Source organism: Arachis stenosperma, chromosome 8 (assembly GCF_014773155.1).
Source record: "Arachis stenosperma cultivar V10309 chromosome 8, arast.V10309.gnm1.PFL2, whole genome shotgun sequence".
Classification (NCBI taxonomy): Eukaryota; Viridiplantae; Streptophyta; class Magnoliopsida; order Fabales; family Fabaceae; genus Arachis; species Arachis stenosperma.
The window spans coordinates 38990521-39013999 of record NC_080384.1 but is presented as its reverse complement, the minus strand read 5'-3'; the positions used below and the strand labels follow the sequence as shown (position 1 = coordinate 39013999).

General features: G+C 40.0%; 1 non-coding gene across 1 annotated transcript; it reads right to left on the bottom strand.

The window, feature by feature from the left end:
• Positions 1-23041: 23041 nt before the first annotated feature.
• On the bottom strand, positions 23042-23149 carry LOC130947191 (small nucleolar RNA R71). Its single transcript, XR_009072591.1, has one exon. It is a non-coding gene; the product is annotated as a small nucleolar RNA R71 (small nucleolar RNA).
• Between the last annotated feature and the right edge of the window lie 330 nt (positions 23150-23479).

Below are 23479 nucleotides of genomic sequence, written 5' to 3'. Positions count from 1 at the left end.
ATATATTAAGACTCTTATTACTCTTCATTTCTTAATCTCTTATACTAATTGTCAAAAATTTCTTAAATTTAATATAACATTTTTATATATTTTTCATTCTCATTTATTTATTTTTTTCATTATTTACAAACAAAACTGCAAGAAAAGACAAAATGTAGCCATTAATGTAAATCGAAAAATGAAAAAAAAAAAAGAAAATGTAGTTATTAACCTATGTCTTTTTTAAAAATAAATAAATTTAAAATCTATTTATAATATGTTCTATAAAATATTTTTAATATAATATTTATTAAAATATGTTATATAGTATAAATAATTTATCTCTTCGTGCATTGTGCGGGTCTTGCTCTAGTTGAGTTTGAAGATTGAAGAAGAAAAAGTTAGAACATAGGAAAAGTGGTAGTGATTTATATATAGTTGTAATTAGATTATTCTTGGTAAAATTGATCATAGATTCACATGTATATATAAAATAAGTGTTATATGGTTAAAGAAGTCCTATGAATATAGGGGTTAATTAATTTTAGACATTATTTGTAACGAAAAAACTTCAACTAATTGTAGAAAATTTATATTTTGCACTTTTGCAGTATCCACCCCGTACATTAAATGGGTTACGTACGCACTAGTTACATACAATATGAATACAACAGAGTTAGCTACCAATCCATTACCTATCACTTTGTTGATGATAATATCCATAAACTATTTTTTGGTGCCTAAAGTGATAAATAAAAAACTAACTCTTGTAGATTTGAACTCTGTTAAGAATTTGTTATTAGTTAATAAATTGCTGTATGTATACTTAGGTCAATTTAGCTAAATTTTTTAAATAAATTCTTCTGAAAAAGGAGTTTAAAATATAAGGATTTTATTAATAACAACTTTTAAATAAATTATTTTGTGTTTGAAAAGTTATTATAGAAATTCTTGTTTTAAAGTTGTGCATTAAATAGAAGTGATAAAATAGCTTTTGAAAATAGGAGAAGTCATATTTTTTAATTTTTTCAAAAACTCTTAAATAATTTTTTAAAAATTTAAAAGTTTATCTAAAAAATTATACTAAACACTATTAATATAATTTTTTATAAGTCAAAAGTTTAAAAAATAGCTTTTAGAATTTTTCAAACGGACCCTTAAACTTTGAGACTTACTTAATCGAACAAGTATCTATAAAATAATTATAATTTATAAATATAAAGTAGATACTCGTTTGTTTCGCCGTTTGGATTTTATATAATGATATAAGAGACAACAAAGATTAGATCAAGAGATGCTCACTTAGAGTGAAGCTAGCAACTTGATATTTCGAGAATGTTCACTTTCTGTTTGATAAATTGATTCAGAGAGCTTCCATTTCCAAACTATGTTAGAATTCAGATTCTCAGAAGAAAAATGACATTTTCTTAATGACATTTTAATTAAATTTTTGTCTTGACACGGTCTGCATGAATATTTTGTTGACATTTTGGCATCCACATGTTAGCAATATAATATTTTCGCAGCCATCCTTCTATATTTTAATGATAATTATTAATTAATATTGGAACTTCATATCTTAAGCAACGGTAGGTGCTGTGTTACGTTTATCGCATGAAATGTTAAAATTTAAATTGCAGGTCAAGATCATCGACGGTGACAACTGGCCTGGTGTTGGTGGGTCCCCAACCAAGTGGGGCCCACAACTTTAAAACAAAAAAAAAAATAAATAAATAAAGAGAGGAAGTGGCATAGAGCCACGGAGAGAGAGTAAGGAAGCCTCATTCATTTTGAATGAAAGTAGCAAGCACGCAGTAGCAGTAGCAGCGTGGTTTCGTCGAAGGAGAAGAGAAATTTGGGGAAAAAGGGCAAGCCAACCTTGATCACATTGACTTAGTAAATTTGTTCCATTTCTTATGAAATTTTAGTATGTTATTCCTGGTGTAGAGATGAACATTATGATATAACTTGCTAGTTGTATTGCCTTCTCTTTTGCCTGATTTGAGATATCTGACAAACCCCATTTTGAGAGTTTATCTTGTGCTAATTTCAAAAGGGTTTATCAATGATTTCACACATTTTCTGCATGAAAATATAAGGATTTGCATTCTTTTCCTAGTTTTGTCTCATGAAGGAAAACATGCTTATTTTGCAGTAAAATAGATACATTTCTAATCTCTCCTTGATGCCATTCGATGCCGTGACTTGTGCGCTAAGTGGTTTCAGGGCATAGAGTAGGAATGGACAGGAAAAGATAAGGAAGAAGGGTGCAAAGGAAGGAAGCATGAGAATTGAGCATTGGAGATTTCCGCATGTGCGCGTGCGCGCACCTGACGCGCCCGCGCAGATGAGGGCAACGTGAAGCCGAGACTAAGAGCCAAGCCACGAGCCGGCTGGAGTAGCGGCTGAGCCAGGATCCTCATGGACGCGCACGCGTACGTTCCGCCTCCGCGCACACTCCAAAACCGCATCCATGGCGCGCACGCGTACCTTGTGCGTACGCGCCGATGTTCGAGTATGATATTTTTAGAAGTCACGTGACTTAGGCGTGGAGTTGGTTAGAGATCCTAACTTTTGAGGAGTGCTTTGGCGGGAAAAGGCATAAGAGGACCAAGGGGGCAAAGGTTGAGGGGAGTTAGTTCATATTTTTTAGTTTTTGAGAATTTTTTGGAGTTAGTTACATTGTTAGAGAGAGAAACTCCAACTTCTCTCTAGGATTCATCAACTTCTCTCAAGTTCTTACTAGGGTTCTTCTTCATCAAAATTCTGGATTTTTACTCATTCCTTGGTGAGATCCATTGCAACTTTCATTTCACTTTGTTCATGTAATAGGTTTTCTCTTCCAATTTCAAGTTGTAGTTGTAATTGCTGAAGTTCCTTGGATCTAGGATTCAACTCTATGAATTTAGGATTTCATTGATAGTTTGAGATTTTGATCCTCATTGTTACTAATTCCTTGTATTGCAATATCTTCAATTCTACTTTTCTCCTCATTTTACTATGACCTTCCTTCTTGCTCACTACATGTTTGATAAAATGTCAATACTAGCTATGGAGTAGAATTTTTGCACTTAGCATAGGGTTTGGTCATTGGAAGAAATTGAGTAGCTATCTCAATAGTTGATTGAGAGTTAGGGATTGCTAATTGACTTGGAGTGCACTAAAGCTAGATTCCCATAAGGTGAAGCTAGGACTTGTGACTCAAGTTGATTGTTCTCATTTGATTTTCCTCTATACTTAGGGGATGACTAAATGGAGCAAGGCCTAATTGTTATCAACATTGAGTGAACTACAATGATAAAGATTTCCAATGCCAACCCTAAGTCAAGCCCTTTTGATAATTGATTGTTTGTTCCTCATTACTTGCTAAGACCTTCAAAGAACTCAAACAAAGCTTACTAAATCAATAAGATGCACACTTTGGCAATTCCAAGGGAGAACGACTCGGGAGATTAATACTCTCGGATATAGATTGTAGATTTGTTTGATGATGGATTTCGCGTTGGTTTAGACTATACTACGATTGATCACTTGATAAATTCTATACCAACAAAAATTCATTCGTCAAAATGGCGCCGTTGCCGGGGATTTTGCCTAGTGTGCCATGTTATTGTTTGGATTAAGCATGTATATATGTACATAGTTGCATTTCATTGTAAATAATTCAAGCGACTAACCCCTCATTCATTACAATGAATTCCATTTTCCCTTCATTGCATGACGCGTTCACAACCGAATCCGAGCTTAGTCCCTTTTGATCCGGAAATAAAACGAACTTTACTTCATATTAGACAAGCTCGGAGGCGGCTTAAGTTTGGAAAAGGGGAAGAGGCTTTCACCACCTCAACCACCTTACTAGAAGCGAACATTGAACCGTCACTCAAAGAAGGCACTAATCATACTTCCATTAATCTCATTAACAATTCTTCTTTTGTTTTAGGTACTAATACCATGGATGCTCCAAGGAGAGTTACCATCAAGGAAGCGGGTGCACCGGATTATGTCCTTCAACCCCTTCACGTAACTCACCCCAACTTGAATGCGAACTTCGAATTGAAGACCGCTTTGATCAACCTCTTACCCAAGTTTCACGGGCTTCCCGCACAAGACCCCATTCGACATCTCAAGGACTTCCATCGCATATGCTCGACTACTAGACGGGAAGGGTCCGATGAAGTTGCTATATGGTTGTTTGCTTTCCCTTTTTCTCTTGAGGACAAGGCTAAAGAATGGTTCTACACCCTCTCTAGTGAAGTTACCTCCGATTGGGACTTGCTTAGAAGGGGATTCTTGGATAAATTCCTACCTCCGGAAAAGATGGATAGGCTAAGGAAAGAAATGTCTTGTATTGTGCAAGGTGAAATGGAACCACTCCATGAGTATTGGGAACGGTTTCGCAAACTACTAGATGCATGCCCAAATCACATGATCGACACTCAAGTATTGCTTGGATACATATGTCAAGGGATGCTGATGAGCGGATAATTTATACGCTTTTTGGCATTGTTTTTAGTATGTTTTTAGTATCTTTTAGTTAGTTTTTAGTATATTTTTATTAATTTTTAGTTAAAATTCACTTTTCTGGACTTTACTATGAGTTTGTGTGTTTTTTTGTGATTTCAGGTATTTTCTGGCTGAAATTGAAGGTTCTGAGCAAAAATCTGATCCAGAGACTGAAAAGGACTGCAGATGCTGTTGGATTCTGACCTCCCTGCACTCGAAGTAGATTTTCTGGAGCTACAGAAGCCCAATTGGCGCGCTCTCAACGGCATTGGAAAGTAGACATCCTGGGCTTTCCAGCAATATATGATAGTCCATACTTTGCCCAAGATTTGATGGCCCAAACCGGCGTAGCAAATCAGCATCAGAAATTCCAGCGTTAAACGCCGGAACTGGCATAAAACTTGGAGTTAAACGCCCAAACTGGCATGAAAGCTGGCGTTTAACTCCAGAAAAGGTCTCTACACGAAATTTCTTCATTGCTCAGCCCAAGCACACACCAAGTGGGCCCGGAAGTGGATTTTTCTGTCATTTACTCATTTCTGTAAACCTTAGAATACTAGTTTACTATTTATAGGATCTTTTGACATTGTAATCGGAACCTTATGACCTCATAACACTTTTTACACATTTCTTGTACCTTCCACGGCATGAGTCTCTAAACCCCATGGTTGGGGGTGAGGAGCTCTGCTGTGTCTTGATGGATTAATGCAATTACTACTGTTTCTTATTCAATCATGCTTGTTTCCATTCTAAGATATCACTTGCTCTTAACCCGGATGAATGTGATGATCTGTGACACTCATCATCATTCTCAACTATGAACATGTGCCCGACAACCACCTCTGTTCTACTTTAGATTAAGTAGATATCTCTTGGATTCTTTAATTGGAATTTTCGTGGTATAAGCTAGACTGATGGCGGCATTCAAGAGAGTCCGGAAGGTCTAAACCTTGTCTGTGGTATTCTGAGTAGGACTCAATGATTGAATGACTGTGACGTGCTTCAAACTCCTGAAGGCGGGGCGTTAGTGACAGACGCAAAAGAATCACTGGATTCTATTCCGGCCTGATTGAGAACCGACAGATGGATAGCCGATGCTGTGACAGAGCATCAGGGACGTATTTCCAATGAGAGGATGGGAGGTAGCCACTGACAACGGTGAAACCCTATATACAGCTTGCCATGGAAGGAGCCTTGCGTGTTTGATGAAGATGACAGTAGGAAAGCAGAGATTCGGAAGATGGAGCATCTCCAAAGCCTCAGCCTATTCTCCATTACTGCAAAACAAGTACCTTTTTCATGTTCTTTTGCTTTTTACAATCAATCCTGATAATTTCTGATATCCTGACTAAGATTTACAAGATAACCATAGCTTGCTTCAAGCCGACAATCTCCGTGGGATCGACCCTTGCTCACGCAAGGTATTACTTGGACGACCCAGTGCACTTGCTGGTTAGTTGTGCGGGATTGCAAAAGTGTTATTGCAATTTCGTGCACCAAGTTTTTGGCGCCGTTGCCGGGGATTGTTCGAGTTTGGACAACTGACGGCTTATCTTGTTGCTTAGATCAGGACTGTTTTATTTTTGTTGGTTTAGAGTCTTTTAGTTGAGTCTAGTCTCATATTTTAAGTTTGGTGTCCATTGCATGCCTTTGTTTTTCTCCTGGTTTTTCGAAATTGCATGTTCTTAGTTCCTTTTTGATTCATAAAAATTCTAAGTTTGGTGTCCTCTTTGTGTTTTTCCTTTAAAATTTTCGAAAATTAGTGTTTGATTTTCTAAAAATTTTAAGTTTGGTGTCTTTTTGTTGTTTTTCTCTTTCCTCTTTTTAAAAATCAGATCTTTTTCATAAAAACTTTTCAATCATATCTTTTTAATTGCTGTTTTCAAAATCTTTTTAATTAACTAATTGATTCAGTTCTCAATTTGTTTTGATCTTGTTTTCTTTTTGATTTTCGAATTTTTTTTATAATTTCCTTTTGTTTTATTTTAATTTTTCGTTTAAATTCAAAAAAAAAAAAAACAAAACAAAATTTGTCTCCTTGCAATCATTATCATTTCCCTTTTGTCCATTATGGACTCAAGTGGAATTAATCAGTCCAAGAGGACTCTGGGGTCATATGCTAACCCCATTACAGCTGCATATGGGAGTAGCATCTGTATACCTCCCATCAAAGCAAGCAGCTTTGAGCTAAACCCTCAACTCATTATCATAGTGCAGCAAAATTGCCAGTATTTCGGTCTTCCACAGGAAGAACCTACTGAGTTTCTGGCACAGTTCTTACAAATTGCTGACACAGTACATGATAAAGAGGTAGATCAGGATGTCTACAGACTATTACTGTTTCCATTTGCTGTAAAAGATCAAGCTAAAAGGTGGTTGAATAACCAACCTACAGCAAGCATAAAGACATGAAAACAGTTATCAGACAAATTCCTGAATCATTTCTACCCTCCAAAGAGGATGACACAGCTAAGGCTGGACATCCAAGGCTTTAAACAAGAGGATAATGAATCCCTTTATAATGCTTGAGAGAGGTATAGAGGTATGCTTAGAAAATGCCCCTCTGAAATGTTTTCAGAGTGGGTACAGTTAGACATCTTCTACTATGGGCTCACAGAAAAAGCTCAGATGTCTTTAGACCACTCAGCTGGTGGATCTATACACATGAGAAAGACAATTGAAGAAGCTCAAGAGCTTATAGACACTGTTGCTAGAAACCAATACTTATATTCTAGCAATGAATCCGTTCCAAAAGAGGAGGTCATAGCATTAGTCACTGATCCTAATCCTCAAGAACAGATGAATGAGCTTAATCAACAATTGCTCCTGATGACAGAACAGTTAGCAGAATTTAAAGAAATGCTCCATGATACTAAGGTTGCTAACAAGAGAATAGAACTGCAGTTGAATCAAGCAAAACAGCAAATATCTGAACAGATAACAGAGGAATGTCAAGCAGTTCAACTGAGGAGTGGGAAGACACTAGTTAACACTGCTCAAAAGAGCAAAAAGCCAAACAAGGAACAATTGACAGAGGATAACCAAACCACTGTTCAAAATCCCTCTGAGGACAGTAAGAGCCCAGAGAGGAATGTTATTGGCGTTCAAACGCCAGAAAGGGAAGGAAAGCTGGCGTTAAACGCCCATTCCTTGCCCAATTCTGGCGTTCAAACGCCAGAAAAGGGGGAAAAGCTGGCGTTTAACGCCCATTCCCTGCCCAGTTCTGGCGTTCAAATGCCAGAAAAGGGGGAAAAGTTGGCGTTAAACGCCCATTTTCCTCCCAATCCTGGCGTTCAAACGCCAAGGGAGAATCAGACACCTGAGAGTGCTGATAATAATCCTTCCAACAAGGCTTCTTCAACCACTTCTGTAAGGAATAAACCTGCAGCATCTAAGGTTGAAGAATATCAAGCCAAGATGCCTTACCCTCAGAAACTCCGCAAAGCGGAACAGGATAAGCAATTTGCCCGCTTTGCAGACTATCTAAGGACTCTTGAAATAAAGATTCCGTTTGCAGAGGCACTTGAGCAAATACCTTCTTATGCTAAGTTCATGAAAGAGATCTTAAGTCATAAGAAGGATTGGAGAGAAACTGAAAAAGTGTTTCTCACTGAAGAATGCAGTGCAGTCATTCTGAAGAGCTTACCAGAAAAGCTTCAAGATCCTGGAAGCTTTATGATACCATGCACATTAGAAGGTGCTTGCACCAAGACAGCCCTATGTGATCTTGGAGCAAGCATCAATCTAATACCAGCATCCACTATCAGAAAGCTTGGGTTGGCTGGAGAAGTCAAACCAACCAGGATATGCCTCCAACTTGCTGATGGCTCCATTAAACACCCATCAGGCATAATAGAGGACATGATTGTCAAGGTTGGGCCTTTTGCCTTTCCAACTGACTTTGTGGTGCTGGAAATGGAGGAGCACAAGAGTGCAACTCTTATTCTAGGAAGACCTTTCCTAGCAACTGGACGAACTCTCATTGATGTACAAAGAGGGGAAGTAACCCTCAGAGTCAATGAGGATGAGTTCAAGTTGAATGCTGTAAAAGCTATGCAGTATCCAGACACACCAAATGACTGCATGGGCACTGACATTATTGACTCCCTGGTAGAAGAGATCAATATGGCTGAAAGCCTAGAATCAGAGCTTGAGGACATCTTCAAAGATGCTCAACCTGATCAAGAAGAACTAGAGGAAGTAAAGGAATTTTCGAAAATTCCTCAGGAGGAGGATAAACCTCCCAAACCTGAACTCAAACCTCTACCACCATCTCTGAAATATGCATTTCTAGGAGAGGGTGACACTTTTCCAGTGATTATAAGCTCTGCTTTAGACCCACAGGAAGAGGAAGCACTGATTCAAGTACTAAGGACGCACAAGACAGCTCTTGGGTGGTCCATAAGTGATCTTAAGAGCATTAGCCCAGCTAGATGCATGCACAAGATCCTATTGGAGGATAATGCCAAACCAGTGGTCCAACCACAGAGGCGGCTAAATCCAGCCATGAAGGAGGTGGTGCAGAAAGAGATCACTAAATTACTAGAGGCTGGGATTATTTATCCTATTTCTGATAGCCCCTGGGTGAGCCCTGTCCAAGTTGTTCCCAAAAAGGGAGGCATGACAGTGGTTCATAATGAAAAAAATGAACTGGTTCCTACAAGGACAGTCACAGGGTGGCGTATGTGTATTGACTACAGAAGGCTCAATACAGCCACCAGAAAGGATCATTTTCCTTTACCATTCATAGATCAAATGCTAGAAAGACTAGCTGGTCATGACTATTACTGCTTTTTGGATGGCTATTCAGGCTACAACCAAATTGCAGTAGATCCCCAGGACCAAGAGAAAACAGCATTTACCTGCCCTTCTGGCGTGTTTGCCTATAGGAGAATGCCTTTTGGTCTGTGCAATGCACCTGCAACCTTTCAGAGGTGCATGCTCTCTATCTTCTCAGACATGGTAGAGAAATTTCTGGAAGTCTTCATGGATGACTTTTCAGTATATGGAGACTCATTCAGCTCCTGTCTTAACCACCTATCACTTATCCTGAAAAGATGCCAAGAGACTAACCTGGTTTTAAACTGGGAGAAATGTCACTTTATGGTGACTGAAGGAATTGTCCTTGGGCACAAAATTTCAAGCAGGGGAATAGAGGTGGATAAGGCAAAGGTAGAGGTAATTGAAAAATTACCACCACCTGCCAATGTTAAGGCAATTAGAAGCTTTCTTGGGCATGCAGGATTCTACAGAAGGTTAATAAAGGATTTTTCAAAAATTGCCAAACCTCTAAGTAATCTGCTAGCTGCTGACACTCCATTTATCTTTGATAATGAGTGTCTGCAGGCATTTGAGACCCTGAAAGCTAAGCTGGTCACAGCACCAGTTATCTCTGCACCAGATTAGACATTACCATTTGAATTAATGTGTGATGCCAGTGATCATGCCATTGGTGCAGTGTTGGGACAGAGGCATAACAAGCTTTTGCACGTCATTTATTATGCCAGCCGTGTTCTAAATGACGCACAAAAGAACTACACAACCACAGAGAAAGAGTTACTTGCAGTGGTTTATGCCATTGACAAGTTTAGATCCTACCTGGTGGGATCAAAGGTGATTGTGTACACTGACCATGCTGCTCTTAAATACTTACTCACAAAGCAGGATTCAAAACCCAGGCTTATCAGATGGGTGTTGCTTCTGCAAGAGTTTGATATAGAAATAAGAGACAGAAAAGGGACAGAAAACCAAGTGGCTGATCATCTGTCCCGAATAGAACCAGTAGCTGGGGCGTCCCTCCCTTCTACTGAGATCTCTGAGACTTTCCCAGACGAGCAACTCTTTGCCATTCAGGAAGCTCCATAGTTTGCAGATATGGCAAACTATAAAGCTGTGAGGTTCATACCCAAGGAGTACAGCAGAGTGCAAAGAAAGAAATTAATTTCAAATGCCAAGTACTACCTCTGGGATGAACCATATCTCTTTAAGAGATGTGCTGACGGAGTGATCTGCAGATGTGTACCCAGAGAAGAAGTACAAAGGATCCTATGGCACTGCCATGGATCACATTATGGAGGACATTTTGGAAGTGAGCGAACAGCCACTAAAGTCCTCCAGTGTGGCTTCTACTGGCCTACTCTCTATAAAGATTCCCGAGAGTTTGTGCGTAACTGTGACAGTTGCCAAAGAGCTGGTAACCTGCCTCACGGATATGCCATGCCTCAACAAGGGATATTAGAGATAGAATTGTTTGATGTATGGGGAATTGACTTCATGGGGCCATTCCCACCATCATACTCAAACACGTACATTCTGGTGGCAGTGGACTATGTATCTAAGTGGGTAGAAGCAATTGCTACACCCACTAATGATACCAAGACCGTGCTAAAGTTCCTCCAGAAAAACATCTTCAGCAGATTTGGTGTTCCCAGAATACTAATCAGTGATGGGGGCTCTCATTTCTGCAACAAACAGCTATACTCTGCTATGGTTAGATATGGAATCAGCCATAAAGTGGCAACTCCGTATCATCCACAGACAAATGGGCAAGCAGAAGTCTCTAACAGAGAGCTAAAAAGAATCCTAGAACGGACTGTGATGGCCCGAAGAAAGGATTGGGCAAAGAGCTTGGATGATGCTCTGTGGGCATACAGAACAGCATTCAAGACTCCTATAGGAACCTCTCCATACCAACTGGTGTATGGGAAGGCCTGTCATTTGCCTGTGGAACTGGAACATAAAGCCTATTGGGCAACCAGATTCCTAAACATGGATGCTCAGTTAGCTGGTGAGAAAAGACTGCTCCAGCTAAATGAGCTAGAGGAGTTCAGACTCAATGCCTTTGAAAATGCAAAAATCTATAAGGAAAAGGCAAAGAAGTGGCATGACAAGAGATTGTCAACCAGAGTCTTTGAGCCAGGACAAAAAGTTCTGCTCTTCAACTCCAGGCTCAAATTGTTTCCAGGAAAACTCAAATCCCGGTGGAGGGGTCCGTATATGATTACAGGAGTGTCACCATATGGATATGTTGAGCTTCAGGATATTGATTCTGACAAGAAGTTCATTGTTAATGGACAGAGAATCAAGCACTATCTTGAAGGAAATTTTGAGCAGGAATGCTCAAAACTGAGACTTGAGTGATTCTTAGCAGAAGTCCAGCTAAAGACAGTAAAGAAGCGCTTGCTGGGAGGCAACCCAGTCATTAGGAGGGTATATGATTAGTTCTTACAGAGGCAAGTATCAAAAATGAAGGAATTCACAGAGTTACAGAAGGATTCAGCTCAAAAAGCAGAGAAAATGAGCTTACTGGCGAAAAAACGCCAGTAAGGGGCATTTTGGGCGTTAAACGCCAGAATGGGCGTTTAACGCCAGGAATGGTGCCATTTTGGGCGTTAAACGCCCAGAATGGTGCCCATTCTGGGCGTTTAACGCCAGGTGTGCAGCATCCTGGGCGTTCTGAAAAACGCCCAGTGACAAAGGATTTCTGGCGTTTAACGCCAGCCAGGGCACCTGGCTGGGCGTTAAACGCCCAAAAGGGGTAGCAAATGGGCGTTAAACGCCAGAATGGGTGCCATTCTGGGCGTTTAACGCCAGCTTGGTGGGGGGACCACAATTTTGTTTTCAATTCAATTTTTTTCAAACTTTCCTTTTCTCACCCATACTTTTCTACAAAATCACACTTCAATCATTCATCATTCACTTTCAAATCTTCAAAAATCAAAACCACTCTTCAAATTTATTTCAAATCAATTACAAACATTGTTCAAAAATTTCACCCTTTTTTCAATTTCTTCCCATATCTTCTCAAATCTCCTTTCAAATTTCTCTCTTCTTTATCGAAAACTCCCCTCCCCACCTTATAAATTCACGTTTGGCTCCCTCATTCCATCACACCATTCGAATTTCCTCTTCCTCCCCCTCTCTTCTCTCTTTTCTTTTGCTTGAGGACAAGCAAACCTCTAAGTTTGGTGTGCTTTTCCGTGATTACTAAGCCAAGATTCATCAAGATCATGGCTCCTAAGGGAAAACAAACCAATTTAAGAGGAAAGAGAGAGACTAATCCAAAGAATCTTTGGAATCAAGAGAAGTTCTTAACCAAAGAACATGAAGACCATTATCACAAAATAATGGGTCTGAGGTCAGTGATCCCGGAAGTAAAATTTGATCTGAAAGAAGATGAATATCCGGGGATCCAAGAGCAAATTCAAAACAGAGGTTGGGAAGTTCTAACCAATCCTGAGACAAAGGTTGGAAGGAACATGGTTCAGGAATTCTACTCAAATCTGTGGCTGACAGATAAGCAGAGAATGACTGGAACCGCTTACCATACCTACAGAACCATGGTCAGAGGGAAAGTTATGTACTTCCATCTGGACAAAATAAGAGAAATCTTTAAGTTGCCTCAACTGCAAGATGATCCTGACTCCTTCAATAGGAGGATGGTGAGAGTAGATAAAGGGTTGGATCAAGTTCTAGAGGACATATGCCTCCCTGGAACTAAGTGGATAACCAATTCAAAGGGTGTCCCAAACCAACTCAAGAGGGGAGACCTCAAACCAATTGCAAGAGGTTGGCTAGACTTTATTGGGCGTTCCATATTGCCCACTAGCAACCGTTCTGAGGTCACCATCAAGAGAGCAGTGATGATTCATTGCATTATGCTTGGAAGAGAAGTGGAGGTGCATCATGTGATTGCTTGTGAGATCTACACAATTGCAAATAAAAATTCCACTGAAGCCAAATTGGCTTACCCAAGCTTGATCTCCTTGCTCTGTAAAGAGGCTGGGGTGAAGATGGGAGTAGATGAGTTCATACCCATTGAACATCCAATCACCAAGAAGTCAATGGAAGGACAAGTGCAAGACAACTCTATCAAAAGGAGGGCGCATGAGTTCCTCCCTGAATTCCCTGAAATTGGCTACTGGGCCAGCCTAGAGGCATCTATCAACAAGTTGCAAGAGACTATGGAGCAACTTAAGGAAGAACAGCAGAATCAAAACTGCATGCTCTGCAAATTGCTGAAGGAACAAGAGAAGCAGGGGCGTGAAATTCAAGAGATGAAACGCCAAAAGCTCTCCTCCCAAGCTGAGGGAGCATCCACTTCTCAAAATCAAGGTTGTTGAGTCCTAACTCTGTGAAAACCTCTATCATTAGGAGCCTATTGTTTTTGTTTTTTTTAGTTTATTTTGTTTCATCTTATATTTATTTTCTGAGTCTTGTTCTTAATTCATAATTAATAAAATTAAAGTTTATGCCTTAAAGCTATGAATGTCTTATGAATCCATCACCTCTCTTAAAAGAAAAATGCTTTAATCACAAAAGAACAAGAAGTACAGGATTTCGAAATTTATCCTTGAAACTAGTTGAATTAGTTTGATGTGGTGACAATACTTTTTGTTTTCTGAATGAATGCTTGAACAGTGCATATGTCTTTTGAATTTGATGTTTTGAGAATGTTAAATTTGTTGGCTCTTGAAAGAATGAGGAGAAAGAGAACTGTTATTGAGGATCTGAAAAATCATCAAAATTGATTCTTGAAGCAAGAAAAAGCAGTGAAAAAAAAATTCGAAAAAAAAAGAGAAGAAAAGAAAAGAAGAAAAGAAAAAGAAAGAAATAAAGTTGTGAACCAAGGCAAAAAGAGTGTGCTTAAGAACCCTGGACACCTCTAATTGGGGACTTTAGCAAAGCTGAGTCACAATCTAAAAAGGTTCACCCAATTATGTGTCTGTGGCATGTATGTATCCGGTGGTAATACTGGAAGACAGAGTGCTTTGGGTCACAGCCAAGACTCATACACTAGCTATGTTCAAGAATCATCATACTTAACTAGGAGAATCAATAACACTATCTGAGTTCTGAGTTCTCATAGATGCCAATCATTCTGAACTTCAAAGGATAGAGTGAGATGCCAAAACTGTTCGGAGGCAAAAAGCTACTAGTCCCGCTCATCTAATTGGAGCTATGTTTCTTTGATATTTTGGAGTCTATAGTATATTCTCTTCTTTTTATCCTATTTTGATTTTCAGTTGCTTGGGGACAAGCAACAATTTAAGTTTGGTGTTGTGATGAGCGGATAATTTATACGCTTTTTGGCATTGTTTTTAGTATGTTTTTAGTATCTTTTAGTTAGTTTTTAGTATATTTTTATTAGTTTTTAGTTAAAATTCACTTTTCTGGACTTTACTATGAGTTTGTGTATTTTTCTGTGATTTCAGGTATTTTCTGGCTGAAATTGAAGGTTCTGAGCAAAAATCTGATCCAGAGACTGAAAAGGACTGCAGATGCTGTTGGATTCTGACCTCCCTGCACTCGAAGTGGATTTTCTGGAGCTACAGAAGCCCAATTGGCGCGCTCTTAATGGCATTGAAAAGTAGACATCCTGGGCTTTCCAGAAATATATGATAGTCCATACTTTGCCCAAGATTTGATGGCCCAAACCGGCGTAGCAAATCAGCATCAGAAATTCCAGCGTTAAACGCCGGAACTGGCATAAAACTTGGAGTTAAACGCCCAAACTGGCATGAAAGCTGGCGTTTAACTCCAGAAAAGGTCTCTACACAAAATTTCTTCATTGCTCAGCCCAATCACACATCAAGTGGGCCCGGAAGTGGATTTTTCTGTCATTTACTCATTTCTGTAAACCTTAGGATACTAGTTTACTATTTATAGGATCTTTTGACATTGTAATCGGAACCTTATGACCTCATAACACTTTTTACACATTTCTTGTACCTTCCACGGCATGAGTCTCTAAACCCCATGGTTGGGGGTGAGGAGCTCTGCTGTGTCTTGATGGATTAATGCAATTACTACTGTTTCTTATTCAATCATGCTTGTTTCCATTCTAAGATATCACTTGCTCTTAACCCGGATGAATGTGATGATCTGTGACACTCATCATCATTCTCAACTATGAACATGTGCCCGACAACCACCTCTGTTCTACTTTAGATTAAGTAGATATCTCTTGGATTCTTTAATTGGAATTTTCGTGGTATAAGCTAGACTGATGGCGGCATTCAAGAGAGTCCGGAAGGTCTAAACCTTGTCTGTGGTATTCTGAGTAGGACTCAATGATTGAATGACTGTGACGTGCTTCAAACTCCTGAAGGCGGGGCGTTAGTGACAGACGCAAAAGAATCACTGGATTCTATTCCGGCCTGATTGAGAACCGACAGATGGATAGCCGATGCTGTGACAGAGCATCAGGGACGTATTTCCAATGAGAGGATGGGAGGTAGCCACTGACAACGGTGAAACCCTACATACAGCTTGCCATGGAAGGAGCCTTGCGTGTTTGATGAAGATGACAGTAGGAAAGCAGAGATTCGGAAGATGGAGCATCTCCAAAGCCTCAGCCTATTCTCCATTACTGCAAAACAAGTACCTTTTTCATGTTCTTTTGCTTTTTACAATCAATCCTGATAATTTCTGATATCCTGACTAAGATTTACAAGATAACCATAGCTTGCTTCAAGCCGACAATCTCCGTGGGATCGACCCTTGCTCACGCAAGGTATTACTTGGACGACCCAGTGCACTTGCTGGTTAGTTGTGCGGGATTGCAAAAGTGTTATTGCAATTTCGTGCACCAGATGCGAGAGCAAGATAGAACCCTCTTGGATACTTCTAGCAATGGTTCTTTATCCAAATATAAAACCGCGGAGGAGGCATGGCAACTTATTATTGACTTAGCCGAATCCAATCAACATATGAGGCGAAGAGTCAACCGTCCAAGGACCGTGAATGAGGTATCAACTAGTAGTGAAACCATCGCTCTAACTCAATCCTTGAATGAGATGACATCCATCTTGAAGCAACTCCAATTGAACCAACAACAACCACAACCTCAATCATACCAACAACAACACCCTCCACCACCTCAACAACACAACCAACAATTGGTCCCTCAAAGAGTATGTGGCATTTGCTCTTGCTACTCTCACTACACGGAAGAGTGCCCAAGCCTTCAAGAAGACAACACCTTGGCGGCTACCCACAATTTCTATGACCGACCCAATCAAGGGTACTACCAAGGAGGCAATTCTAACCAAGGGCACCTATATCAAGGAGGAGGCTACAACCAAGGAAGTGGACACAATAATCAAAATTGGAGAGAGAACCATCAACAAGGGAATAGGGATAACAACAACAATGGAGGAGGTCAAAGATGGGGCAACAACTCACAAAACTTCTCACAAAACCAGCCATACAACTCACAAAATCAACCATACAACCAACAAAACCCACAAAGAAACTACCAAACATACCAACCACCACATCAAAGACCACCACCCAACCAATCACAACCTCCCCAACTCACATATGCAACCACCCCCTCTAACCAAGACGAAACACTCCGGACCATTATCCAAGGCCAAAAAGAACTACAAAACACACTTGCTTCCGGCCTCACCGGCCTCACCTCTACACTACAAGCTCTTCTTGCACGTATGGATACACCATCAACTCCCACTCCTCAACCCCCAATCCAAAGTGTCATTCCCTCTCAACCTCAACCAAACCCGAAGGGGGGCATTAATGTCATCACCCTTAGGTCCGGTACGCAACTAAAAGAGAAGGAAGCAAGGGACTCAAGTCCTATCACAACCGACCAAGAGGAAGAAAGAATGGATATAGAAGAGGTAGTGGAAGAAGAACCACCACAAGTCATAGTTGAGGGTGAAGCCCAATCAACAAAGGAAACAACCAAGGCCAAGAGAACATTGGAAGAGGACATTGCTCAACCACTCCCATTTCCAACACTTGCAAAGAAAGCTAGGAAGCGCATGGAACTCGACCCCAAAATGGTAGAAATGTTCAAGAAAGTTGAGGTAACCATCCCCCTCTTTGATGCTATCCATCAAGTTCCTAAATATGCCAAATTCCTCAAAGACCTATGCATAAACAAGGATAAGATTCTTGAACTAGAAACCATCCCATTGGGGAGTTCTATTTCCGCATTAATGGGAGCATTGCCCGAGAAGTGTGATGATCCGGGCCCTTGTATGGTCACTTGCACCGTTAATGGAGTTCAATCTATAGATTGCATGTGTGACCTAGGAGCATGTGTTAGCATCATGCCGCTCTCCGTCTACCGGGTATTGAAGTTGCCACCACTAAAAAGGTCGACGGCGAGATTTGTTCTAGCGGATAAAAGCATAATAACCATGATGGGTATTGCGGAAGACGTATTGGTGAACATAAAAGGATTGGTGTTCCCGATTGACTTTTATGTCCTTGAAATGCCATCAAGTGAAACCGAGAGAGCATCATCTATTCTCCTTGGAAGACCATTTTTGAGAACTTCTAGATTCAAACTAGATGCCTACTCGGGGACCTACTCTTTTGAAATAGATGGGAGAGTTGTAAGTTTTAGCCTTGAAGAAGCAATGAGGCATCCACCGGAGAATCACTCTCTATTCCGGTGTGACCCAATTGATAATATGGTTGCCGAAGTGCACCTTGCAAAGTTAAATGAGAAGTACATGGTTGAAGAAGCAATTGGAAGTTCAAGCGAACTAAACACCACACATCATACGGACCATCCGGAAAATCATACTCCAAAGAATGAAAAGAAGATGGAATTGAAGCCACTACCACCTCACTTAAGGTATTCATACCTTGATGAAGCCCAAGAGCTACCCGTGATAATTGCGCAAGAGTTAACCCCTCAACAAGAAAAAAAATTGCTAAATGTATTGAGGAAGAACAAAAAGGCAATTGGGTGGAGTTTGGCGGATCTAGTGGGAATAAGTCCCCAAGTATGCGAGCACCGCATATTCCTTGAAGAAGGAGCAAGACCGGTCCGACAACCTCAAAGGAGACTTAACCCAACCATTCTTGAGGTAGTGAAGAAAGAAGTCACTAAGCTACTTGAAGCGGACATCATCTATCCTATCTCGGATAGCGAATGGGTAAGCCCGGTCCAAGTAGTGCCAAAGAAGTCCGGAGTGACAACAATCAAAAATGAAAGTGGCGAACTTATAGCAACAAGAGTGCAAAATTCTTGGAGAGTATGCATAGACTACCGAAGATTGAATGCGGCCACAAGAAAAGATCATTTTCCACTACCATTTATCGATCAAATGCTTGATCGATTAGCCGGTAAATCATATTATTGTTTTCTTGATGGATACTCCGGATACTTCCAAATCCATATTGCTCTAGAGGACCAAGAAAAAACCACATTTACTTGCCCCTTTGGAACGTATGCTTACAAGCGTATGCCGTTTGGCCTATGCAATGCACCGGCAACGTTCCAAAGATGCATGATGAGCCTATTTGCGGACTTTCTAGAGCAATCAATGGAAGTTTTCATGGATGATTTTAGTGTGTATGGTGATTCATTTGAGCATTGCTTAGATAACCTTGAAAAAGTCCTAGAGAGATGCACCAAAACAAACCTTGTCTTAAATTTTGAAAAATGTCATTTCATGGTCAAACAAGGTATTGTTTTGGGACACATAGTCTCAAAAGAAGGTATCTCCGTGGATCCGGCAAAAATAAATGTCATATCTAGTTTACCTTACCCCTCCTCCGAGAGGGAAGTCCGTTCTTTTCTTGGACATGCAGGATTCTACCGGAGATTCATCAAGGACTTTAGTAAGGTGGCCCTACCTCTCTCTCGATTACTACAAAAAGACACCGAATTTGAGATGAGCAAGGAATGTATGGAAGCATATGACAAACTCAAGGTAGCTGATGAGCGGATAATTTGTACGCTTTTTGGCATTGTTTTTAGTATGTTTTTAGTAGTTTTAGTTGAGTTCTTAGTATATTTTTATTAGTTTTTAGTTAAAATTCACTTTTCTGGACTTTACTATGAGTTTGTGTGTTTTTCTGTGATTTCAGGTATTTTCTGGCTGAAATTGAGGGACCTGAGCAAAAATCTGATTCAGAGACTAAAAAGGACTGCAGATGCTGTTGGATTCTGACCTCCCTGCACTCGAAGTGGATTTTCTGGAGCTACAGAAGCCCAATTGGCGCGCTCTCAATGGCGTTGGAAAGTAGACATCCTGGGCTTTCCAGCAATATATGATAGTCCATACTTTGCCCAAGATTTGATGGCCCAAACCGGCGTTCAAAGTCACCTACAGAAATTCCAGCGTTAAACGCCGGAACTGGCACCTAATTGGGAGTTAAACGCCCAAACTGGCATAAAAGCTGGCGTTTAACTCCAAGAAGAGTCTCTACACGAAAATGCTTCATTGCTCAGCCCAAGCACACACCAAGTGGGCCCGAAAGTGGATTTTTATGTCATTTACTCATCTTTGTACACCTTAGGCTACTAGTTTTCTATAAGTAGGACCTTTTACTATTGTAATAGAGGGAGTCTTTTGATCATGTTTTGATGATTGAACTCACTTTGGGAGGCTGGCCATTCGGCCATGCCTAGACCTTGTTCTTATGTATTTTCAATGGTGGAGTTTCTACACACCATAGATTAAGGTGTGGAGCTCTGCTGTACCTCGAGTATTAATGCAATTACTATTGTTCTTCTATTCAATTCCGCTTGTTCTTTGTCCAAGATATCACTTGTTATTCAACTTGATGAAGGTGATGATTGACACTCATCATCATTCTCACCTATGAACAAGGTGACTGACAACCATTCTTGTTCTACAAGCATTCGAGGCTTGGTGAATATCTCTTGGATTTCTGATTGCATGATGCATGGTTGATCGCCTGACAACCGAGTGCTCGCCTGACAAACGAGCCAGCCATTCCGTGAGATCAGAGTCTTCGTGGTATAGGCAAGAACTGATGGCGGCATTCAAGAGAATCCGGAAGTTCTAACCTTGTCTGTGGTATTCTGAGTAGGATTCAATGATTGAATGACTGTGACGTGCTTCAAACTCCGAAAGGCGGGGCGTTAGTGACAGACGCAAAAGAATCACTGGATTCTATTCCGGCCGGACCGAGAACCGACAGATGATTAGCCTATGCTGTGACAGAGCATCAGGGACGTATTTTCACTGAGAGGATGGGAGGTAGCCATTGACAACGGTGAAACCCTACACGAGCTTGCCATGGAAAGGAGTAAGAAGGATTGGATGAAGACAGTAGGAAAGCAGAGAGACAGAAGGGAAGGCATCTTCATACGCTTGTCTGAAGCTCTTACACCAATGATATACATAAGTATCCCTATCTTTATCTTTTATGTTATTTTCGTTCATCACCATACCCATTTGAGTCTGCCTGACTAAGATTTACAAGGTGACCATAGCTTGCTTCATACCACCAATCTCCGTGGGATCGACCCTTACTCGCGTAAGGTTTATTACTTGGACGACCCAGTGCACTTGCTGGTTAGTTGTGCGAAGTTGTGTTTATGCCATGGTATTGAGCACCAAGTCTTTGGAGCCATTACCGGGGATTATTCGAATATGGACAAAGTAGTGATCACAATTTCGTGCACCAAGTTTTTGGCGCCGTTGCCGGGGATTGTTCTTGTGTATGGACAACTGACGGTTCATCTTGTTGCTTAGATTAGGCATTTATTTTTTTTTCGAAATTCTTGAAGATGAATTCTAGAGTTTCATAATGATTTGCTGAAATCTGGCTGGCTGTAAAGCCATGTCTAATTTCATTGGACCGAGGTTTCAACTTATCATCACAAGAGCTTGTTGATCTTGCTTTTGGAGCAGTGATCTGCTAAGGCTTGGCTGGCCTTTGGCCATGTCTAGTGTTTTGGACCGAAGCTTTCTTTGAAAGTTTGGCTGGCTGTGAAGCCATGTCTAATTCCTGGACCGGAGTCTTAGACTAGCATTGCACTGATTCCTGGGATTCTCATTAAGAATTTTGATATCTTTTTCCACTTAATTTTCGAAAATCACAAAAAATTAGAAAATCATAAAAACCAAAAATATTTCTTGCTTGAGTCTAGTGTCTCATCTTAAGTTTGGTGTCAATTGCATGCATTCATTCATGTGTCTTAAGGATCTTCAAGTAATTCTTGATGATTTCTTACTCTGATCTTTGAATTCTTTTGACTTGAGTGTTTATGTGTCTCATATAGTGTCAGTAGTATACAAACTGCTAAGTTTGGTGTCTTGCATGCATTGTTATTTGATTCTTGTTGCATTTTGATTATTAAAAAAATCCAAAAATATTTTTTATTTGTGTCTTTTCAAGTCAATAATACAGAGAATTGAAGATTCAGAACATACTGCAGAGGAATTATACAGAAAAAGCTGGGCATTCAAAAATGCCCAGTGAAGAAGGCAGACTGGCGTTTAAACGCCAGCCAGGGTACCTGGTTGGGCGTTTAACGCCCAAAAAGGGTGCATTTTGGGCGTTAAACGCCAGAATGGATACCATTCTGGGCGTTTAACGCCAGGATGGTGCTAGGGGGAAGATTTTGTTTTCAAATCAATTTTTTTTTTCAAAGTTTTTCAAAATCAAATCTTTTTCAAATCATATCTTTTCAATCAAATGTTTTCAAAATTAATTTCTTTCCTTTTTCAAAGATACTTACTAACAATTAATGATTTGATTGAACATTTTTTGCCTTTTCTGTTGAGGAAGGTTTTATGTTTGAATCATATCTTTTCTTGTTAGGCAAGTCATTCATTTTTCAAATAAAATCTTTTTAAAATGTTTTTCAAATCATATCTTCTCAATCACATTTTTTAAAACCAATCATATCTTCCTAATCACATCTTTTTCAAAATAAGTTTTCAATCAAATCTTTTTAACTTCTAATTTCAAATCCTTTTTCAAAAATCACTTGATTTCTTTTCCACTTTTGTTTTCGAAAATCAATTAGTGTTTTTCAAAAATGTTTTCAAAATATTTTAATTAATTTTCGAAAAAAAAATTACTTCCCTCCTTCCCACATCCTTCTATTTATGGAGTACCACTCCTTCTCAATGCACAATTCGAACCTTAGTTAATTAAAGTTCGAATTCTTCTTCTCCTTCTTCTTTCTATTTCTCTTTTCCTCTGACACCTCAAGGAATCTCTATACTGTGACATAGAGGATTCCACATTTTCTTGTTCTCTTCTCTTTCATATGAGCAGGAGCAGAGACAAAGGCATTCTTGTTGAAGCTGACCCTGAACCCGAAAGGACCTTGAAGAGAAAGCTAAGAGAAGCCAAAGCACAACTCTCTTTAGAGGACCTGACCGAATTCTTCAAAAAAGAAGAAGACATGGCAGCCGAAAATAACAATAATACAAACAATGTAAGGAAGGTGCTGGGTGACTTTACTGCACCTACTCCTGATTTTTATGGGAGAAGCATCTCTATCCCTGCCATTGGAGCAAACAACTTTGAGCTTAAGCCTCAATTAGTTTCTCTAATGCAACAGAATTGCAAGTTCCATGGACTTCCAATGGAAGATCCTCATCAGTTCTTAGCTGAATTCTTGCAAATCTGTGACACAGTCAAGACTAATGGGGTTGACCCTGAGGTCTATAGACTGATGCTATTCCCTTTTGCTGTAAGAGACAGAGCTAGAATATGGTTGGACTCTCAACCTAAAGAAAGCCTGGACTCTTGGGAAAAGCTAGTCAATGCCTTCTTGGCAAAGTTCTTTCCACCACAAAGATGGAGTAAGCTTAGAGTGGAAGTCCAAACCTTCAGACAGAAGGATGGAGAATCCCTCTATGAAGCTTGGGAAAGATACAAACAATTAATCAGAAAATGTCCTTCTGACATGCTTTCTGACTGGAGCATCATAGGTATTTTCTATGATGGTCTCTCTGAACTGTCCAAGATGTCTTTGGATAGCTCTGCTGGAGGATCTCTTCATCTGAAGAAGACGCCTACAGAAGCTCAAGAGCTCATTGAAATGGTTGCAAATAACCAATTCATGTACACTTCTGAAAGGAATCCTGTGAACAATGGGACAAGTCAGAAGAAAGGAGTTCTTGAGATTGATGCTCTGAATGCCATATTGGCTCAGAACAAAATATTGACTCAACAAGTCAATTTGATTTCTCAAAGTCTGTCTGGAATGCAAAATGCACCAAGCAGTACTAAGGAGGCTTCA